The 22,166-nt window shown below is 35.7% G+C and overlaps 1 protein-coding gene across 1 annotated transcript in view; it reads right to left on the bottom strand.

The window, feature by feature from the left end:
- The window catches only part of COX7B2 (cytochrome c oxidase subunit 7B2), a 52,169-nt gene extending 35,341 nt beyond the window's left edge, over positions 1–16,828 (bottom strand). The window contains exon 1 of the mRNA XM_070410600.1: positions 16,774–16,828. The gene's annotated coding sequence lies outside the window, so the exon portion shown is untranslated. The remainder of the gene's footprint in view (positions 1–16,773) is intronic.
- Between the last annotated feature and the right edge of the window lie 5,338 nt (positions 16,829–22,166).

Below are 22,166 nucleotides of genomic sequence, written 5' to 3'. Positions count from 1 at the left end.
AAGGAGATACCTATACAGGACTAGACAAGGGATTTAGGTTGAATGTATAGAACACATCTTGGAAGGTGTCTTCAATTGACAAGAACATGCTTACTTTTAGCTAGTTACTATGGCTTCTTTCATAAAATGTCAAATGAACACTGTTATTATAGAAGTGCTGATGTTGAGAAAATCATGCATAAGTTTCCAGGTCTTTATATGTGGCCTTTTGGAGCACACAACTCTAATTATAAGTCAGGTAATCACCACCTCCAACATTACTGTCACTTCATATGTTTTTCAAGAAACGAAGAATGAATTCTAGTTCTGCAGTTTAGTTGAGGGATTCCTACTTTGAGTTAGCTCACCAAAGGTAAGCCAGAAGGGTTTCTAACCACAGGAGAGGCTGAAAACTAGGCTGTCACATTTAAAGTGTCTCATGCTTGAGTTATTCTGTAAAGTTTTAGAAAAGGAAATTGGAGGACTATGGGACTTAAATTATCCCCAGAACTATCTGTAGTAAAATTACTGGAACTTTAGAGACTCATGAGCTTAAGTACTTAGTCCTATAAAACTGTGAAGTCCTATACCTGAGGGGAATTCTGGCAGGGCTTAAAATTAGGCTTCCAGAGAAACCTATCCAAAGATAAAAGGTACCTGGAGTAGTCTACCTTTCATTCCTACATGCATTGAAAGGGTAACTTTTACATGGTTTTAAATCAGCAATCATGTGTGTGGCAAATAACTTTCTATTTCATTACTAGAAGCCTGGTGCACATCATTTGTACACTTGGGGGAAGTGGAGGGTCACTCAGCCCAGCCTGTGCCCTCTCACAGTCAGACATCCTTAGAGCTGCTGCAGAGGCAGGAGAGGTTCCCACCATCGCTGCTGTGCTTGCCAGCTGTGAGCCCAGCTTCAGGCTGAGCAGCGCTCCCCCTGTGGGAGTGCACTGACCACTGGGGGCAGCTCCTTTGTTGAGCATCTGCCCCCAGGTGGTCATTGTGTGTCATAACGACCGGTCATTCTGCTGGTCAGTCAATTTGCATATTAGCCTTTTATTATATAGGATGTTCTGTCTTAGAGAAATGGCAAATCATCCATTTTGCTCTTAAAATGAAGAAACTGTCCAGGTGTCATGCACAAGTTCCTTTTGTGATTCTATGGATTCTAGCGCTTGATACTAGTAATCTTGGCAAAGCCCCTGAATCAGACCTCTGAGAAGATTTGGACTGTGCTGATAATTTCTCTATTCCTTACACACCCAGCAAAGAAAGGGCAAATTGAGTCAGAGATTCTTTGAAAAAAATGCCATTTTGCCCTCTAGAATAGGGTTGCTAGATAAAATATTTTGGGTACATTTATACTAAAAATTTACTCATTGTTTATCTAATATTCTAATTTAATCAGGTATCCTATTTTTTTATTTGTAAAATAAATATTTATCTGATGTAGTCCCAGTTATTTTCTTAGTTTCCTCAGCCCTAGGAGATATATCCATAAACATATTGCTATAAGAGATGTCTGAGATTTTGCTGCCTATGGTTTCTTCAAAGACTTTGATGGTTTCATGACTTACATTTAAGTCTTTTATCCATTTTGAGTATATTCTTGAGTCTGGTGTAAATTGGTGGTCTAGTTTCATTTTTTTTTTTTTTTTGCATGTATCTGTCCAATTTTCCCAACACCATTTATTAAAGAGACTGTCTTTACTCTGGTGTATGTTCTTGCCTTATTTGTCAAATATTAATTGAGCATAATGGCTTGGGTCTATTTCTGGGGTCTCTGTTGATCTATAGGCCTGTTCTTGTGCCAGTACCAAGCTGTTTTGATTACAGTGGCTTTTTGTATAACTTGATATCTGGTATTGTGATCCTCCAACTTTGTTCTTCCTTCTCAAGATTGATGTGGCTATTAGGGGTCTTTTTTTGGTTCCATATAAATTTTTGGAGATTTGTTCTACATCTGTGAAATATTGTCAATATTTTAATAGGGGCTGCACTGAATCCGTAGATTTCTTTGGGTAGTATGGACATTTTAATGACGATGTTTCCACTGTAATACTGGCTGCATATGGACAAGAACTAGAAGTTGCTGTTCTCTTACAACTTACTGAGATCCTTCTCTGAAGGCCTTGGAGCTTGTTTGTGAGCCTTTTAAAAGTGGGTGGTTGCCCTAGCTGGTTTGGCTCAGTGTATAGAGCACTGGCCTGTAGATTGAAGGGTCCTGGGTTAGATTCTTGTCAAGGGCACATTCCCAGGTTGCAGGCTTGATCCCCAGTAGGGGGCGTGCAGGAGGCAGCAAATCAATGATTCTCTCGCATTATTGATGTTTCTGTCTCTCTTTCCCTCTCCCTTCCTCTCTGAAATCAATTTAAATAAAAATAAGCAAATTAAAGTGAGTAGCAGACTCAGGATTTTGCTTCATTTTGCCTTTTAGATTTAGTGTATGGAGACAAAGAATGATTCAACCTCAGCTCAGACAACAGTTCATAAGTAAGAAGTTAAAAGAAGAGCCAGACAAGAAAAAGGAACATGGAGGGAAAGCAATTAAACCTCAATTATACAAAATAAGTGGTTAAAGAATAACGTGTTACCATTCTTTGCTAGAGTCTATTTTGATGGGTATGTGTATGGATGGACAACAGAAAGAATAAGAAAGGAACCAACAGTTATTTAAATATTTACCAAGAGCCAGGCATTCTGCTATGTGATTTGCATGAATTATTTTATTCCATTCTAAAAACACTTTGAGGCACAGGTAGAATCATTATCCTATTTCTGTTGATGAGGATATTGGGACTGCGGATTTAAGTATAGCTACAATGCAAATAGCCAAGCTTAGGTTCACATTTCCCTCATCAATCCCCTAAGTCTATGACCTCTCCCCTACCACAAGCCGAATAAACTCAGTATCAACATTTTCACTGTACATTTTCTTCTGTCATTCTTTAATTAGGCAACTTTAATTCACTAGCTAGGACTCTAAACACTCTGAATAATTACATAATCAAGGCATAATCCTAGGTCACAAAGTATATAGCACTTTCTGAAATACTTTCCCCTCTTAAGAAAACATGATGAGTTAAAGCAAAAATAGCACAAAGGGCTTAAAGTCGGGTTGTAGAGTCAGGCTCAGTGAAATTTAAAGAAAAACAAGAAGATGGAGGAAAAGCAAGCCTCAAACTGGGGCAGCTGAAAGAGGACAGATTCTCTAATCATATCAGTAGATTGGAGCTTTGCTATTGAGAAGAGTTGGAGCGTCACCCTATCCAGACCCTCTTCAAACATGTTTTTCCCTAAGCTTCAGATCTTGCTTTGTATGAGACATTTGAATAACGCTTTGAACCTACGCATTTCTCAGCAGAACAGAGGAAAGACCTAATTAGAAATTTAAATTTCAGAAACACTAAAAATTGCAAAAGAGTTTTTGGTTTTTTTTACAAAGTATTGTGCGGTGGCTTCCAGTGCATCTTGTTATGCCCCTTCCAAGGGGTAACTGCACTGACATCCATGCGGGAATGGATTGTTTGAAAACATCCAGAATGGCTGGACAAGTGAGAATGAGTAGAGAGAAAACCTGTATGTCAATTCTCAATTGTTCAATGCCCCTGTATGTATTGACTCACCTTTATCGAATCAACTGACATTAATCTCGGCACATCCAGGAGAAAGCAGAAAGAATGTTCGTCAGCATTTTTTATTGAAGGTCCGCTATGTTCAGAATATTGCAGTGAATTGTAAAGAATAGTTTGCACGAAGAGAGACTCCTAGACTTTAAGCATCTTTCAGTGGAATGGAAAACCAAAATAACAGAAATGTGCTTATTACTATGATCAATGAGTGCACACATTTTGTTATCATCAAAAAGTACCAATGATGGCATCTCAGTCTTATCTGTGCCATAAACACAAACCCTTGGTTCTGTGCTAACCATTTCAGACATGCCATTGTTGTAGATAGCACACATTTTGTTTTAGTTATTCATGTGGCTGTCTTTCTTCCACAAACACTGTATGTTTCAAAAACAAAGAGACCATTATTTCTACCTATTAATATAATATATGGTGCTTTATATAATAGGTATTCAACAACTATTTTTGAATAAATGACTAAAATAAATGTTTTCAGAGTCACTCATTAGACATGTTCACACTCACCTCAAATTTTGTCCTTTTTAAAACAAAACCTTTAAAAAACATATTAGCTTCATTTGGCTGACAAGTGACAGAGTTTCTTGCATAATACGAATATTAAATGACAACTTCTCATAGGAAAAAACTATGAGGGTGATTCTGAGAACTCCCAAATCCACCTTTATTCATCAAAAGCCCCTTTTGTGACAACACTTTAGGATCACACCCCTTTCATTGGTTCTTCATATGTGAATTAAGCAGCTGTGCTAAGGGCTAGGAGTAGAGTAGCACCTCAATCTCAAGGAATTTATAGTCTGGAGGTAGAGAAAGCAATAAAAGCAACAAATAAAAATGTAACCATGGTTAAATGCTAAAGTAAAGCAGAGCTGTGACAAGAAATCCCAATCTAGTCCCAAATAGGGATTAAAATATGCAAGGCCAAATTCCAGACCTTGCTATTAAATGCCTTCATTCCAACAGGCAATTGCACCATTTCTTCAAGGCAGACTGTTAGGTACTCAGACTAAAATAATTCTCTAACTAATTTGATGATTTGGTTTCTGCTAAAACATAAAAACAGTTAAGCAATATATCTCAAAGAGTAGTCAATCTAAGGTAAAAGTTAAGAATTATATTCAACAGTCTATGGCACAGTCAACCACAATTAATACAGTTGAAGCCTGGGAATCTGAATTTTAACAAGTTCTTCAAGTAGGTTTTATGCATGCTAAGGTGACAGCCACTACCTTATGCTGACCTTGTTTACCTGAAAACCACCTCTGAGTTACTTACCTGGTTGTTTTAGTTGATGCTCTTTTGTTCTGAATTCAACTCAAATATGGATTGTCAATTAATTATTTTTAACAAGGTGTCACATAACCTCAATAGAAAATCATGAGGTAGAAGTCATGAGAGGCACTTGGAATGATGCACTAGAGAGAATTCAGTCCCTTTCATCACAGAAAATAATGTTAGCATAAAAATTCCTTTGGACAGAAATTACTTTTCAAGAAAACAACAACAACCATGAACTCTATTTGGCAGAAACAGTTTTTGAAGTTTTCAGTAAATCCCAAACTAACCTTAAATATATTTGATCTTACATTTTACAGCCTTTAGGTGAACTGACATAAATTAGGACAGAATGCAATAAGCAACAAGAGTGATCATATGCAGCAGTGTTTTTGATGACACAAGAAGTGGACTTGGAGAAATGTATACCATGAAAACAGAAAATAGAAGAAGCTGTTGTAACCTTTTTAATTTCAAAGTAGTTTTAAGACTAAGAAAAATTATCTGATATGAGGAGGAACATCACATAATTATAGAGGGATCAATTCTTTGAGAATATGAAACAATTCTAAATGTACAGGAAGCTAACAAAAGAACTTCAAAATATATTAGATAAAGACTGATAGAGATGAAAGGAGAAAATTAAAAATCCACAATTATAATTGGAAACTTCAACACTCTTCTCTCAGTAATAGACAGAAAAATTAATCAGGAAATTTTTAAGTATAGAAATAACTTGAATATCACTATAAACCACCCGGCCCTAATTGAAATTTATAAAATAATTCACCAAACAACAGCAGACACAAATTTTTCTCAAGTGCACATGTGACATTTAAAAAATACCATATCCTGGTCCATATATTTAGTTTTAAAAAACTTAAAAAGTACGAATAAAAACAAAGTACATTTTCAGACCATACGGGGAACATCAAATGATCATATCATCACTACATTTTCCCCTCTGAAGAGAACATATTTATTTTTTCATATGTGTGACATACTGCCAAGACTCATCTTTTTTTAAATCGAAAAACAATGTCAAGAATCCTAATTCAGCCAGAACCGGTTTGGCTCAGTGGATAGAGCGTCGGCCTGCGGACTGAAAGGTCCCAGGTTCGATTCCGGTCAAGGGCATGTACCTGGGTTGCGGGCACATTCCCAGTAGGAGGTGTGCGGGAGGCAGCTGATCGATGTTTCTCTCTCATCGATGTTTCTAACTCTCTATCTCTCTCCCTTCCTCTCTGTAAAAAAATCAATAAAATATATTTTAAAAAAAGAATCATAATTCAGTTTTGTTGAACATTATGCAATAACAATGTCATTTCATAATCATTTGGTGACCATGGAGTAAGTATATATCGTGGTGTCTATAAATAATCTATTTACAAATCCTTGGAAGAACTCTTTTTCTACCTCAACATGCACCCACTTTTACTAGTACTCTTTTGCAAAAAATGCTAACACCAATATTTACATATGAAAAACGGTGACATTACAAATACACGTAAAAAGATGGATTTTTTCAATAAAAGATGTTAGGGCCACTAGTTTGCCAATTTGATTGCTTTCATGCATCTTTCTTTCACAAGTATTTTACTCTAATTAGTATTATTCCAACCCTATTCTTTTTCCCCTTGATTATGACTCTACCTCATCAGTTCAACAGTACAAATCCTCAATGACTCAAAGATTTAAGTATATGAAATGAATCTCCATAAAATTATTAAAGGAAGCTGTGAAAAAATTTTAAAATAATCTAGAGGCAATACTGTTCACTAAACACAAATTTTTTTAAAGTAATTTCTTTAAAAAATGTAATGAATGGCAAAATCCTATAGGAATAATATCAAAAGACAAGCAAATTAAAAATATAATGGCAACTAATACCATAAACAATGTACAAATCTCCAAATCTTTCAAAAAAATCCCTGAAAATATGGGCAAGTATATAAACTTCTAATAATTTCTCAAAATGAAAATATGAATAATTCTTAAACATGAAAATATTCTCAATCATAATAAGAGAAATAAAAGTCAAAAGCATATTGAAAACATCTTTTTTCCCCTCAACAGATTGGTAAAGATTAAAAAAATTGAAAACACTGTGTTGATGAAGCATGGTGTAAAAAAATGGGTGTTCTCATATATTGCTAGTGGAAATGTGTATGACATTATAACTTAAAATTTGGAAGCATCTACACAAATTACAAATGCACATAATTTCTACTTTAAGGTATCCTTGCACATAGACACAACTGCAGTACAAAGCTATTTGTTGCAACATTGTTTATGGTAGCAAAATTAGCAAACCAAATGTTCTTCTAGTTTGTAAACATCCTATGTGAAAATGGATTGCTTTCAAAGTCATAAAAAAATGCATTAACTGTTCTGAGATACACAAACACAACTTTTTTATTCTCAACCACAGTTTACATTCAGTACAATTCTGCACCAGTTTCAGATGTACAGCAAAGTGGCCAGGAACCATGCACTCTACAGTTGAACATTATGAAATGTTCTACAGTTGAACGTTATGAAATGTTACACAGAGTGGTTACCCTGCTGACGCAAGCACCCACCTGGCACCATACCCAGTTATCTCTACACTAGAGGCCTGGTGCATGAAATCTGTGCACGGGGTTAGGGGTCCCTCAGGCTAGCCTGCACCCTCTTGCAATCTGGGACCCCTCAGGAGATGTTCGACTGCCTGTTTAGGCCGGATCACGCCTAAACAGGCAGTCGGACATCCCTCTCGCAATCTGGGACTGCTGGCTCCTAACTGCTCGCTGGCTCCCTGCCTGTCTGATTGCCTCTAACCACTCTGCCTGCCTGTCTGATTGCCCCTAACTGCTCGCCTGCCTGCCTGATCGCCCCTAACAGCCTCTGCCTTGGTCCCCACAGCTTAGTCTAGAACAGTGATGGTGAACCTATGACACGCGTGTTAGAGGTGACATGCGAACTCATTTTTTTGGTTGATTTTTCTTTGTTAAATGGTATTTAAATATATAAAATAAATATCAAAAATATAAGTCTTTGTTTTACTATGGTTGCAAATATCAAAAAATTTCTGTATGTGACTCGGCACCAGAGTTAAGTTAGGGTTTTTCAAAACGCTGACAAGCCGAGCTCAAAAGGTTCGCCATCACTGGTCTAGAATGACGCCAGGAAGGTCATTCGACTGTCCGGTCTAATTAGCATATTATGCTTTTATTATTATAGATTATTGACAACATTCTCCATGCTGCAATCTGCATCTCTGGCTATTCTGCAACTACCTACTTGTACTGCTTCATCCTGTCACCTTTTCCACACCCCCCCCAGCAAAATCCCTTCCCTCTGACAACTGTTCTCTGTATCTATGAATCTGTTTTGTTTGTTTATTTTGTGCAGTAGATTCCACATATATGTAAAATCATATGGTTTATTTTAGCCTATGTCAATCTCCTAAATTATCTTTTACATACTGTCTCCAGCCTAATAACTATTATGATGGCAGTTTTAATCTCTTCATTATAAATTGAAATACTGAAAAATACTTTTAGCGAGTGAGATTTAAAATAGTCTTTTTTAAAAATAAAATATGAGTGGAAACTCTAGTTACCTAGAAATTTCTGATTTCCTTTAGTGATATAGAGTGGCAGATGAGACACACGCAAAAACAATATTAGACAACTCCATTACAAATAAATAACTACACATTTTCAATTTTTATACCTTTATAGTACTATAGAATGAAAAATCTGCTTCAGAGTATAAATAAAATATATATAAAATATATTTTTTCCAAATGCAAAAAAATACTTATTAATGATTGATATTAAGCAACAGAAAATAAGCATTAGTTGGAAGAAAACTTTCAACAATGATTGAGTCACAAAGGAAATTCAACTCAACTTTGATCAAAGATCCAAATAATTAGAAAACTGTTCAAAAGGCATTCTATTTAACCAAGTTTTTCACACTGCAATTTAGTTATAAATCTATTTTTTCATTATAAAAAATATCTGCACTACATTTTCCAAACATTCTATTTCCTAATAGATCATCTTTTTAGTAATGCCCACTATTTGTTATTTGGTTGTCATTCTTTATTGATACTTGAAGGAAGATGTGAGTTTAGTAACTAACCTTAGAAAAAAAATTTGAAATTTTTCAAATTGTCCCTGGCTTCTAATTCATACTGCATTAATTAATCTGCTCAGGCAACTATAACAAAATATCATAGCCTGGGTTGCTTACACAAGAGAAATTTATTTCAGAGTTCTGGAGCCTGAGAACACTGAGATCAAAGTGCTGGCCAATTTGGTTCCTAGTGAGAGCTCTCTTCCTGGCTTGTAGAGTGTCCAATCTGGTTGTGTCCTCACAGAGAGCTCTAGTCTCGTCCTCTTGTTCTATTATTTATAGCTATAATTTTTGTAATACTAATTCCATTATGGATGTTCCACCATCACATCCTCATCTAAACTTAATTACCTGCTAAAAGCCCCACCTCCTGATATCATCATATTGGAAGTCAGGATTTCAACAATGAAATTTGGGGAAACAAACATTCAGCCCATAACACATACTTTGCAATTATGTTTAATATGAAGTCAACACAGAACCTTAACCACATTTCTATGAATCATCTCATCATAACAACTGTCACTCTGCACAATTTTAATGAATATTTTTAATGTTCTCATATACTGGTATTCATGGGTCTCACCTGGGGAGCCTGTGCAACATAAAAATGAGATCTAATCCAAACATATAAATATAGATATAAGTTATTGAAAACAACTTGATTGCTATCATAGTTATTAGTCTTGAGGCAGTATGTAAAAGAGAATTTAGAAGACTGACACAGGCTAAAATAAACCATAAGGTTTCTCTATAAATTCTAACTACTGGCAGAAAAAAAATCTCTCCCTATGTAACTTATGAGGATATTAGAAAGTAAGGGGAAAAAACTCACCACTTAAATCAAACTCCTTTGCAAATTCATAACTGTTTCTTGATTATTATATGTCCTTGATCTCTTTTGGAAATCTAATGCAATCATCAAGTTATATTCATCAAATATTAATAGTTCACTATAAGCATACACTTTTTTATAAAAGTCAGGAATGTATGATTTTGGAAAGAGAATTCATTATTAGGATGAGAGGGGACTCTTACAAAAGTAATGACAATTAAATATCCAATAAGGGTTTTTTGGTAACATTCTGCTTTATGTGTTCTTATACTGCCTCATGCTGTCTGTTGCCACATTTCAGAAATACCAAAGAACAACGTAATGTATGGAGAAGAACAATAACATTAATAAACCATTTCATTATTTATAAGTGAAGAAAGGTACAAAATGTCAGAACTCCTCATTCTGAAAGACTGAAGTAGAAATATTATAAAGAATACACAGATAAGGTGAACATGGATATTTACTAAATCCTAGATGCCTAGAAAGTAAATCTGGTAAGTAATATCCTCTTTGAAAGTACATTACTATGCTTCACAGATGAAGCAAAGCAGCCAAAAACTACAAGCAAAACAGTTTCAAAAAAATTTAGTTGAGTTAAGCATTCTAGATCAGCATCAAATTACAAAGGAAAGTTAAAATTTAGGTCCCTCTTCTATGGCATTTGACAGCATGCAAGATAATTATGCAGCCTCAGAGGTAGCATTTTCAAAGTAAAAAAAAATCATGAATGTACTACCTATATGTCTTACATTGAAAATAATTTAGATAATGTATAATAATTTTTTTATTATTATACATTATAATAGCATACGTAATCTATCTCAGACAGAAAAATATATAAAATGCAAAAAATTGCAGAAAACCACTAAAATTTAATTGTGAGTAGCACCCCTCATTAGATGAAGAGTATAGAAGGATTATGATCATAGAAGCAAAAAACACCTGTTATCTATGTTAGTTGGTCTCTGTTTTATCAGGAAGATTTGACTTGTACCATAGAAGAGTATCTCTAACTTTCTATCAGACCCCACTGATCATGCATCAAAACATATCTTAATACATTAATCCTGGATAGAGTAAAAGTATGGAATATTTTGTGATTGCACAAACATGTCTTCATGCCTTTTTGGTATTCATAGCTCTTTCAAGTGTGTGGTAAACTGGAGATGGTCAGTCATTATTAAAACCTGAATCATTGGCAGCTTTCCTTTTATTCATCTGTCACAGTTAGAAAAAATAGTAATGTGCTCAAATTTCCTTCTGTAGCTTATCCCAAGTTCTAAGAATTCTGAATGGCATTTGGCCCAGTCCCAGAAATTTTATTCTACATTGATTTTGCCTTTCCTGGAGCCTCTTTCTTTCTTTTTTAATTCAAAATCTGTTCCCAAAATAATCACAAGATCAATCACTAAAATCAATGCCAATGTCCCTGGACCCTCTTTTTGAATCAGATTCTTTGAGCATTTAATGCCTTTTTAAACATCAACTGGTTATAAATTTTAAGCTTTATTTGGAGACCATTTTCTTACTTTAACTCCTTTGAGTCTCTCTGATTTTATAAATAGTGTCCGTATTATGGTCTGCTTCTGGCTTTCCTCACAGACACTGTGGAGAGTGCCGGAGCAGAGCAGCCTGTTTTGTGAGCTCTCTTGAGGAGGCTTGTTCCCTATCCCTCTCTCTCACTGTGAGTTTGTTCAGGCTGATATTTTGATGTCTCCCTTGACTAACCCTGGCCTTTCAACCACTGAGCTTCAGTCTGCCTTCCTTGTTAAAGCTCTTGGCTTTCTGCTTCAGTCTGTGTGTCAGTAGAATCCTCGGCAACTTGCTGAGTTGTTTCTTGCCCCTCTTCTCCACAGATTACTTTTCACCAATTTGTCTTTTCAAAGACAGCCTGTCAGCAGTTCAAGGTGCAGATTTTATCTCTGGCCTCCTAGACTGTTCATTTTAATTATTAGTAAGAGGCAGCAAGGCTGACACATAAAAGTAAGTGACCACCTACACTGTGTCATTGAAAAGGCACAGGGTGCCTGAAATTCCAGATGAGATTCATTTCTCTGATTTCAAAAATATTAATATTTTAGGAAAGCTTGATCAAATTGCAAATACTCTCTTTTGCTTACCCTTATGTTTATCTGCATGCACTACTGTGTTGCTTGTACTGTATATTGTAATTAATGTTTCTGTGCCCCCATGAGACCATAAGCCATTTGCATAGGAATGGTGTTCCAGTCCTGGTATCTTAGGATCTAGGATAGTATATGTTGACAGTAGTTCTAAATACCTATAGGAGGTATTTCAGCAGTCCTCAAACTACGGCCCGCGGGCCACATGCGGCCTGCCGAAAACATTTGTTTTTTTACTTCAAAATAAGATATGTGCAGTGTGCACAGGAATTTGTTCATAGTTGTTGTTTTTTTAACTATAGTCTGGTCCTCCAACGGTCTGAGGGACAGTGAACTGGCCCTCTGTTTAAAAAGTTTGAGGACCCCTGAGGTATTTAGACCTACCGGTTGTTGAGTCAACAAATATATAGTTGGAGAGGTCAGAAACTTAATGCATTTGTTTTAACTGTAATTCTAATTAGTAACAATCAGTTTTTGAGTCACTTGATGCAACAGAAAACCCAAATAACAATGGTTTAAACACAACATGGTAAATTTTTCTCATGTAATGAGAAGTCCAAAGGAAGGAAATTACAGGTATCCATTTGGAAGTTCAAGATGTCATGGCTAAACTCTCAGTAATAATCCTACCTTTTAATGTTGAAAGGTAGCTGCTCCAGTTCACCATGTGTAAATTTCAGGAATGAAGAAGAAAGAAAGGGCCAAAAGGAAGATAAGGCAATATCTATATCAAGAAAGCAAAACCTCTCCAGAAAAGTCCACCAGATTTCTGTTCATATTTCACTGGACAGAATTTTGACAGATTCTGTCTCCCATAGCAACAAGAAGGATGAGAAAATATGGGGCCTGTATCATATATTCTCATTCTCTCTCTCTCTCTCTTTCTCTTTCTGTTACCGTCTTTCTCTCTCTCTCTCTCTCTCTCTCTCTCTCTCTCTCTCTCTCTCTCTCTCTCTCTTTGCCTGCAGCAATATCTGGACTTCTCAAATAAGGAGAGAAGAATGAATATTGAGTGAACCACAATAAATCTCTGTCACAGAGGGGTACTGAGTATATGAATTCTGGGAGAGTCAATGTAAATGTAAATGTAAGATAGTCAATGTAAATGAGAGAGCTAATGGTTGCTGCACTGTCCTGCCCAGTAATGGCTGACAGGAATGAAGCATTTGGATCTATAAGCTTTAAAGCCTAATGGAGAGATGAGCTTCACAGGAATTCTAATTCCATTCATCCTCTTCATGAGCTTCATAAAGTTTTCTCAAGAATTTTCTATATATCTGGCAATACATAGAGTAATATATAGAGTAATATAATACTTGCCATCAAACTGCCCACTTTAAATTGAACTTTGCAATAACAGAGCTGAACATAGGGTCTTGCACTGGTCCACTGAAGAGGCACTAACTCAGCCTATGTGTGTGCTTTGTGGAGTGGGAGTTTAGTTGGGAAAGAATTGTCCTAGAAGGAGAAAATGGAGCTCCCCAAATGAAGTGCAGAAGGGTGTTAGTGGCACAGAGCATTAACTGATAAAGGCATGGGAAGGAAAAGAAAGTAAAAAGTATTCTGGGATTTATAATTTTTTCAGTGGTGCAAAGTACAGAATCCAAAGGGTGAGGATAATGGTAGTGAGCCAAATTAGAAGAGAGGTAAGCAAGAACCAAAGTGTTTTGAGAAAAAGACACTAAATGAATTAGTGTCAATGCTTTAGGAAAACTATATATTTAAGACTTGCTTTAGGAAAATTTACTGGGTATAGGTAACATTGGAGAGAGAATATAATTAAAGGACTATTCCAATTGTTCAGGTGAGAAATATGAGGGCCTAACCCAAAATGATATTATGAGGGCCTAACCCAAATTGATTCCACGGACATTAAACAAGTCTAAGTTAAAGAGCACATTCAAGAAATGTGTGTGTGTGTGTGTGTGTGTATGGGCATGGGAAAAAAGTGTAGAGGTGGGGCTAAAATGAAGGTAGAAAACTAAAATGACTTCCATTTTTTCACTCATTCATTGATTCAATGATGACTGAGCCAACCTTCCTAAGGATAGTGTGTGTTTGGAGTAATGTACTACCCAAGTAAGAGATAATAATACATACACTTGTCTGTATTAGTGCCTATACATCTGACCTAAGTATAACAGAAGTGAACCTCAACAAAAACATAGTCATTCAGCCACTGAAAATGACGCCATGGAACCAAATGCCATTCAATGTGCTCTTAAATCATGGTTGAACAGTCTACTCCTTAGAGCAAATTTCAAAGACCCAGGGAATAATATGAAACACCAGATTTTATTAAACAAAGTATAGGCCTGATCATGCCATGTTTCCATGGTGAGTTACTTAGTAGACTTCAAAACAAATTATTAACAAAATAAGGAACTTATTACACTGACCTCTGTAGCAATTAAAAGAGTAAGATCTGATATGTAAAATATCCGGAAAAATTCTTAAACCACAAGAAAAATGATGAAGGCTTCACAGAGCCAATTCAAGTAATTAGATACTTAAATAGAATAGCAAGGCACACAGGAACAGAGGATAGGCCCAGGTCCAGAGAAAAACCAACAGAAATGGTGAGTTAGAAGCATGCAATAGTTTTTAAAATTAGCATTTTATTATCCTGCCTTTACATTATGCATAAAGGATCCTTAAGGTTCACTAACCCAATAGTCCTTGTCACTGCTGTTACCAGCTCAACCATGCTATTAACAAGAGCTCTCTTAATGCACTGCCTGGTTTGAAAAAAAAAATAAAATGCGTAGAAGAATAAATGCCCTAAAGTCACTCTGGTTTCTGGAAACAAAGAACATCCCTATTAAAGAATCCACCTCCTCTTTTTCAAAATTTCTGTTTCCTCTATGTTTACACATTGGGAGATTATTTGACCTTAAGAACAATGAAATCAACAAAGTAGCAGAAATGAGTGTGATTAAAACAAATGCATAGCAGAATGGTGATGGGTTCATTTTAAGTCAGAAAGACCATGATTAAAATCTTGGTTTTTGCACTTACCAGGTTTCTTACTCTAAGGCTTATCAATAAAGTAGAAATACTAGCACCTAGTTCACAGAAATGTTGTGAAAAGTAAATGTTCATGAGGCACTCAACCCCAAATCTGGCATATAGTAAGTGTTAAGTACATATTAATACAAAGGATGAGTTAACAGTATCCTGTGAAATAGGATTTGCATTTCATTTTACAGAAGAGATTGAATCTCTGAGAGGGTCATGGTGCTAGTAAAAATAAGAACTACTATTCAAATTCAAATCTACTCTGGTAGATTCACTGCTATGATTTTTTGTGTGTGTTTATTTTCTACATTTTAGAAGATATCCTTTCAATAAGTTAGGATTTAATACAAATACTGTGCTGAGCTTAAGGGTTCAGAATTAAATGAGAGAGTATGGAGAAGGAAATGAAAGTAAAAGCAGTGTATTGCAAACAGCTCAATATTATAAACATGCAAATTATCAAGTTTAGAACATAAACCCTATGATAAATAGTTAAAACGATAAAGATAATATAGTCTGGAGAAGAGACAGTAAGGGGAAATATAATAGCAATAACCAAATGTACAGAAATGCAGTTTAAAATATTATGCATACTTTCACTTTGTAAGGATGGTTTAATGATTCCCAAAGGACTAAAAATTAAATGCAAGGAAAAATGACAGTTATAAATAAAGTAGGTACTGTGCTGCCATTTTTGAATGAGAATCTATGGGGGTGGGGTCACTTAGGGGATAGACAAGAGCTCTATTTATGATTCGGGGATGAATTATGCTTACATTTGCAAGTTCCGAGGCTATGGGGAACTGCTGCGTTGTAAGAAAATCTCAAAACTTGGATTAATTTTTTCACACCATGAATATTTCAAAAAGAAAATGTAATGTTTGAATTTTAATGTTTAATTATTAAAGTGCCCATGAGTTTACCAAAAAAGGAAACCATGCACAGCAATTTGTCACTTAACAAAATTATTACCACCCCAGAACTTGATTATCCTATAAAATTTTATTTCAGTATGTAATTTCACATTTACTAAGTGATATATTATTGGTTATTAACCTAAAGAAGATTACAAATTAGATATTCCCAAATTCTACTTTCAAGTTGACCACTAACTACAGATATAACAATGGATAAAGGCAAAGAAAAAAATTAATTTATATTTATAGATAGTTATACATCATACTGACCAAATCAAACTAGCATTAAAAAAGATGCTTGTCACTATCTAATAGAAAAATGAGGTTTTAAAAACAATGTCTAAATTTCTCATAAACATATGGTGTGATTGTATTCACACCAGGGGGCGATCTTAACACTGAAATGATGGATGACATTTTAAAACACGTGGTGGTTTCAGCTAGCCAAAATGAAGGGTTTTTTAAAAGCATGTAGTACCTGCAACAAGAGCTCATCTCTCCAAAACTGTTGCCAGCAAAACACAACTCCCTTTTCCTATCAAGTAAAACATTCTCTGCTGATAGGAAGTATCTTGTTTTGAAAACATATACCTGTTTAGCCGGCATCTGTTTTATTCTTTCTGTGGTTGGGCTAATTCTGAATAATAAGTAAAGCACTTAAAATTGCATACAACTTTAAAAAAATGTTTTATCATCAATGTCATTTTTTATAAAATATCCACCAGAATTTCAGGGTTTTTTTTTCTTTCATAAAAAAAAAAAAAGAAAAGAAAAAGGATTCTCAAAGTTATCTAAAGCTGACACTTATAATCTGGCCACTATGGGCCTTTTTCATATTTTCTCATTACCTGGTAGAAATTCTGAAGCTCAGATGATCTCCAAAAGTTCAAGATGCAGAATCCTAAAAATATAATTAGAAAATTACTGTAAGAATTCAAGAAAATAGAAAAAGGCAAAAGACAAGTATGGGCTAAGTTACCCAGAAATGCAGGTAAATTACAAACGATACCTGCTAATATAAACTTTAAGAAATAACTTAAAGTAGAAAGGAAAGAATGACAAAGTATGTGAAAAGAAGAAAAGATAGCTGCACAACTTTCTATAGTGGTAGAGAATGAGTTTATAAACTTTTCTCAAACATTATAGTTGAGGTCACTCCTTTTTTTCTATCAGCTGCCTCCATGAGTCACCATCTACCTGTGCCCAAGTTCAAACAGAGAATGTTCTGGCCATGGTTCACCTAATATGTATAGACCAGCCGTGGGCAAACTACGGCCCGTGGGCCGGATCTGGCCCGTTTGAAATGAATAAAACTAAAAAAAAAAAGGCCGTACCCTTTTATGTAATGATGTTTACTTTGAATTTATATTAGTTCACACAAACACTCCATCCATGTTTTTGTTCCGGCCCTCCGGTCCAGTTTAAGAACCCATTGTGGCCCTCGAGTCAAAAAGTTTGCCCACCCCTGGTATAGACAGTAGAGAGCTACCTCTCCCTCATGAGTTCAAGGAAACAGTCATGAACCTTTCTATGTTTGTATGCTAAATCAAATTAACAAGCACATTACTGTCTCAAATCCTGTTGATAGGGAAAAAATCATTTTATAACAAGAGTAACGGTATAAAGTAAAAATTCACCTGGAGAAAATAATACATTTATTAACTAGTTTAGACGTAAGTGTATATGAATGATGGGACATCATACCTATCCCGAAACATATTTTAACAGTTTTTGAGGATGTAGGAGAGAAGGAAGGAACAAAGAACATAGTATGAAAAAAAGATAGGCCACAAAGGAGAAAACTCCACAGAAAGAGTATGTTAGACTACCATTACCTGTGTTACTCCTTGATCTTTGGAGTGAAACAAGTACTGAAAGGTTCATTAAGGTATATGAAGCCTTGTTTGGTGAGAGGCAACATCTGACATGAAGCAATCTGGCATATTGTAAAGAAAGCCATGTAGTTTCGATCAATAGCAAGATCAGAGAGTAGGCCCTGACCAGTTGCTAAAAATTGCTAATAGAGTTTACTCCCCATTAGGACTAGAATGGTTGCCAGGTAGCCACCAATTGACCCATATTTTAGATTACATTTAATGCCACTTGAAGATAGGGATACTAACCAGAAACAGCAAAGTTTTTTAAAAGGTTCGATAAATTGGGTTTTGGATAGGAAAGAATAGAAAAGTCAAGGATGACACAAAGGTTTTTGATTGGACAACTGAAAGGATAAAGCTGCCATTAAGTGGAACTGTGAAAAAAGCAGGTTATTAGGGAAAGTAATTATATTGACTATGGATATGTAAATTTGGAGATGTCCATTAGACATACCCAAGAGGAGCAATATAAAGTAAGCGTTGACTGTATTAATGTGGAATTTAAATATGGTGGTCAAGCTTTTAAGTATAAAACTGAACACTCTCCCTTCATTGACAGTATTTAAATCCACAAGATACATAAATTGGGTGCAGACAGAGAAGAGATAGGGTGAAAGACTAGCCCTGGGATAGGCAGACTCCTGGGTGGCTCCATTATCCCAGCCTCCTGGTGGTCATGTCCTCCTATGAATCCCACTCCCTACTCTGTAGGCAGGACCTGTAACTTTTTTCTGACCAATAAAATACGTGACAGGTTATATATGAATTACACTGTGTGATCACATTATTACATTATATAAGTTTTTCCTTCACTAGCTAGCTTTTGTGAAGCCAGCAGCCAAGTTGAGAACCCACTTGGCAAAGAACTGAGGGCAGCTTCTAGAAACTGAGGGCTCTCTAGCTGACATCTTATAAGATCTCCAGCCCCCAAGAAACAAGAAAACCAAGACCTCACTCCTATACCTTCAAAAAAATAAATTCTGCCAACAACCTAAGCTTGGAAATAAATCCTTCTCTACCCAAGCACTCAGATGACAACCTAAGCACCAGGTGACACTGTGATTACAGTCTCACAGGAGACCCAGTTAGGCTGTGCCTAGATTTCTGATCCAAAGTAGTAATAAGTATGTGTTGTTTTAAATCACTAAATTTGTGGTAATTTGCAATAGAAAAGTAATGCAAGCCGTGGGTTAATACAACACTTAGAAGCCAAGGAAATATGGAAAAGCCAGGATAAAAAGGTAGGACAGTGAAGTAGGAGGAAAACCAGAAGAAAAGCATTTCTCTGAGAAGATTATATCCAGACTAGAGGCCCGTTGCATGAAGAGATTCGTGCAATAGGCCTTCCCTTCCCCTGGCTGCCAGCACCAGTTTTCCTCCGGGACCCAGGACTTTGCTGCTCTGGCCAGAGCCTTCAGTCTTCGCTCTGCGGCTTCGTGCCTACGTATGCAAATTAATTGCCACCTTTGTTGGATTAATTTGCATACTCTCCTGATTGGCTGCTGAGCGTAGTGGAGGGATAGTCAATTTACATGTTTGTCTATTATTAGGTAAGATTCCTCAGAGAAATATGAAATAGAGATACTAATGAGCAAAGGGAAAACTGAAACTGCTGACTTACTAAAGGCTCACAATTGAATGGGACACGAGAAGCCAAGTGGAGTCACCTCCATTCCAGCCTTAGGGTCTTCTACTTTTCCCCTTCCTAGGAGAAACTGGTAAGAGGCAGTGGGAATCGATAGATGCCAGAAAGCATTCAGTTCTTTCTGCTCCAGATCAGTGGTCACCAACCTTCAGACCTCATGGACCACTGCTCTAGATGGTCATTCACTAACAATATTAGTCCTTGTATTGAAAGAGCTAGAGCTGTTTTTTAACAAAGATGGATTCTTTATAGATTTTTTTTGTAGGGCAAGGATCCCTGTAATCTAGCCAGTTCTCAGGTAATCACCATTGAAAGGAGTTAAGAGAAGCCAGGTCTAGTCACCCTCATACCAGCCTCCTTACAAGGAGAAAGTGGTAAGACGCAATGTTAAGTAAAGGACATGTAACCCTATTAGGCTCCCAGTACACCAAATTAGTGCCAGAGTTGTGACTCTTTACTATTTATAAGCCTTTGGAAGTTGGTATTTCAAAACTGGCTAACACTTAATATTAATCAAAGTCAGCTCATTTTAATTAATAAGAACCTAACATAACCTATTTTTAAATACTTCATTGTAATAACATGTTTAGGTTGGTTTTTAATTTATTTTTTCATCAATACAACTAAATTTAATGAGCATATACTGCACGCAAGACTTTGAATTAGCTAGGTATAACCCAGGGAAAGAACCTGCCCTGCTTCTTTTCGTACATTTATGATTTGTATGCAAATAAAGCACTGTCACATTAAGCCTTAATGTGATTAGTATTCAGCTTTTATCTAGATTTATCTATAGTAAGGATCCTATCTATATATATATATGAAAGTCTAAGCGACCAAACGACTGGTCGACCAGTCACTATGACACACACTGACCACCGAGGGACCGACACTCAATGCACAGGATCGGGCCTGTGGGGATCGGGCCAGCGGGGATCAGGCTCCCTCCTGTCTGACCCAAGCCTGCAGGGATCAGGCCAAAACCAGCTATCTGACATCCCCTGAGGGGTCCCAGATTGCAAGAGGACACAGGCCAGACTGAGGGATCCCACTGGTGCATGAATCCGTGCACTGAGCCTCTAGTTTTCCTATAATGCTTTAAAATCTATTTCTTCTTCATTCGTTCAATGTGATACATCACATAAACAGATTGAAAGATAAAAATCACATGATCATATCAATAAACAAAGAAAAAGCATTCAACAAAATCCAACACTCTTTTTTGATAAAAAACTCTCAGCAAAGTATGAATAGAGGGATCATATTTCAATGTAATAAAGGCTATATATGACAAACCTATAGTACACATCATACTCAGTGGGCAAAAATCAAAAGTATTTCCCTAAAGAACAGGAACAAGACAGAAATGCCTGCTTTCACCACTCTTATTCAACATAGTACTGGAAGATCTAGCCACAGAGATCAGACAAGAAGAAAAAATATAAGTCATTCAAATGAGAAAGGAGGAAGTAAAACTGTCATTATTCACAGATGACATGACATTGTACATAGAAAACCCTAACTACTCCACCAAAAACCTACTAGGTTTAATAAATGAATTTAGCATTGTAGCAGGATACAAAATTAACACCCAGAAATCGATGACATATTTATACACCTATAATGAATTCTCAGAAATAGAAACTAAAAAAACAATACCATTTACTACTGCAACAAAAACATTAAACTACTTAAAACTATTTTTTGATTACATAAATCACAAAGCATCAAGATACATTGAGTAGAAGGTAGAACAATTATTTTTAAATTAGAATACTAATTAAATACTACCTACTAATAATAATAATTAACTAAAAATTTCCTGAGAATAATTTGAACAAATATAATAAAATCTATATCAACATATGTATCAACAGGTATCAAAAGATAGCTTTTTAGATTTTTCACATTTACTTTAGACAAGTGGTTACCTAAAACATTGCGTTTTTTAAAGAACTTTTATACATTAATTTTTTTAAAATTCCTTGCCCAACGATATGCTTATTGATTTTTTGAGAGAAAGATAGGGGAGGGGGAGGGAGGGAGGAAGAGAGAGAAAGAGAAAGATTGACATGAGGAATAAACATCTATCAGTTGCTTCCGTTAACACACCTTGACTTGGAATCTAACCCAAAAACTAGGTATGTGTCCTGACCTGGAATTGAACCAGCAATCTCTTGGTATTCGGAATGACACTCCAACCAAATGAGCCACACTGGCCAGGGCTTGAATTATTTTATGATAAAAAAAATAGTTTTATAAAAAATGTTTGGTTGGAAAGAAGAAAGAAAATATTGCTAGTCACATAACATCTTAACTTTAATCTTGGTTCTTCTTTAATCTTGGTTCTTCTTAATTATGAACTATCAGTTTGGTTTTTCTTTCACCCAATTGCATCTGTAATTTTTCAAGTACTATTAAATTTAGTAAAACTTCTGCAATAGAATACAAGGTATTTCTCTTCAAAGAATACATGAAAGAATATCTTAGTATAGATATGAAATTTGAACAGTACACAGTAGTCAAGATACCCAGCAGATTTGAGAATATGAGTAGGTAAATTCTAAACTAGCTCTATCCAAGATGGTAGCCACCAGTCACAAGTGGCTATTTAAATTTATTTTTATTTTAAATTAGTTAAAATAAAATAACTTCATTTAATGGGCAGACATGTCCATCATTGTAAAGAGTTCTATTGGATATTACTGTACTACACTAT

The sequence above is a fragment of the Myotis yumanensis genome, unplaced genomic scaffold (genome assembly GCF_028538775.1).
Source record: "Myotis yumanensis isolate MYYU_CA2020_CCGP unplaced genomic scaffold, mMyoYum1.0.hap1 SCAF_1, whole genome shotgun sequence".
NCBI classification, from domain to species: domain Eukaryota; kingdom Metazoa; phylum Chordata; class Mammalia; order Chiroptera; family Vespertilionidae; genus Myotis; species Myotis yumanensis.
The sequence above is the reverse complement of the archived record's forward strand: the minus strand, read 5'-3'. Positions and strand labels throughout refer to the sequence as shown.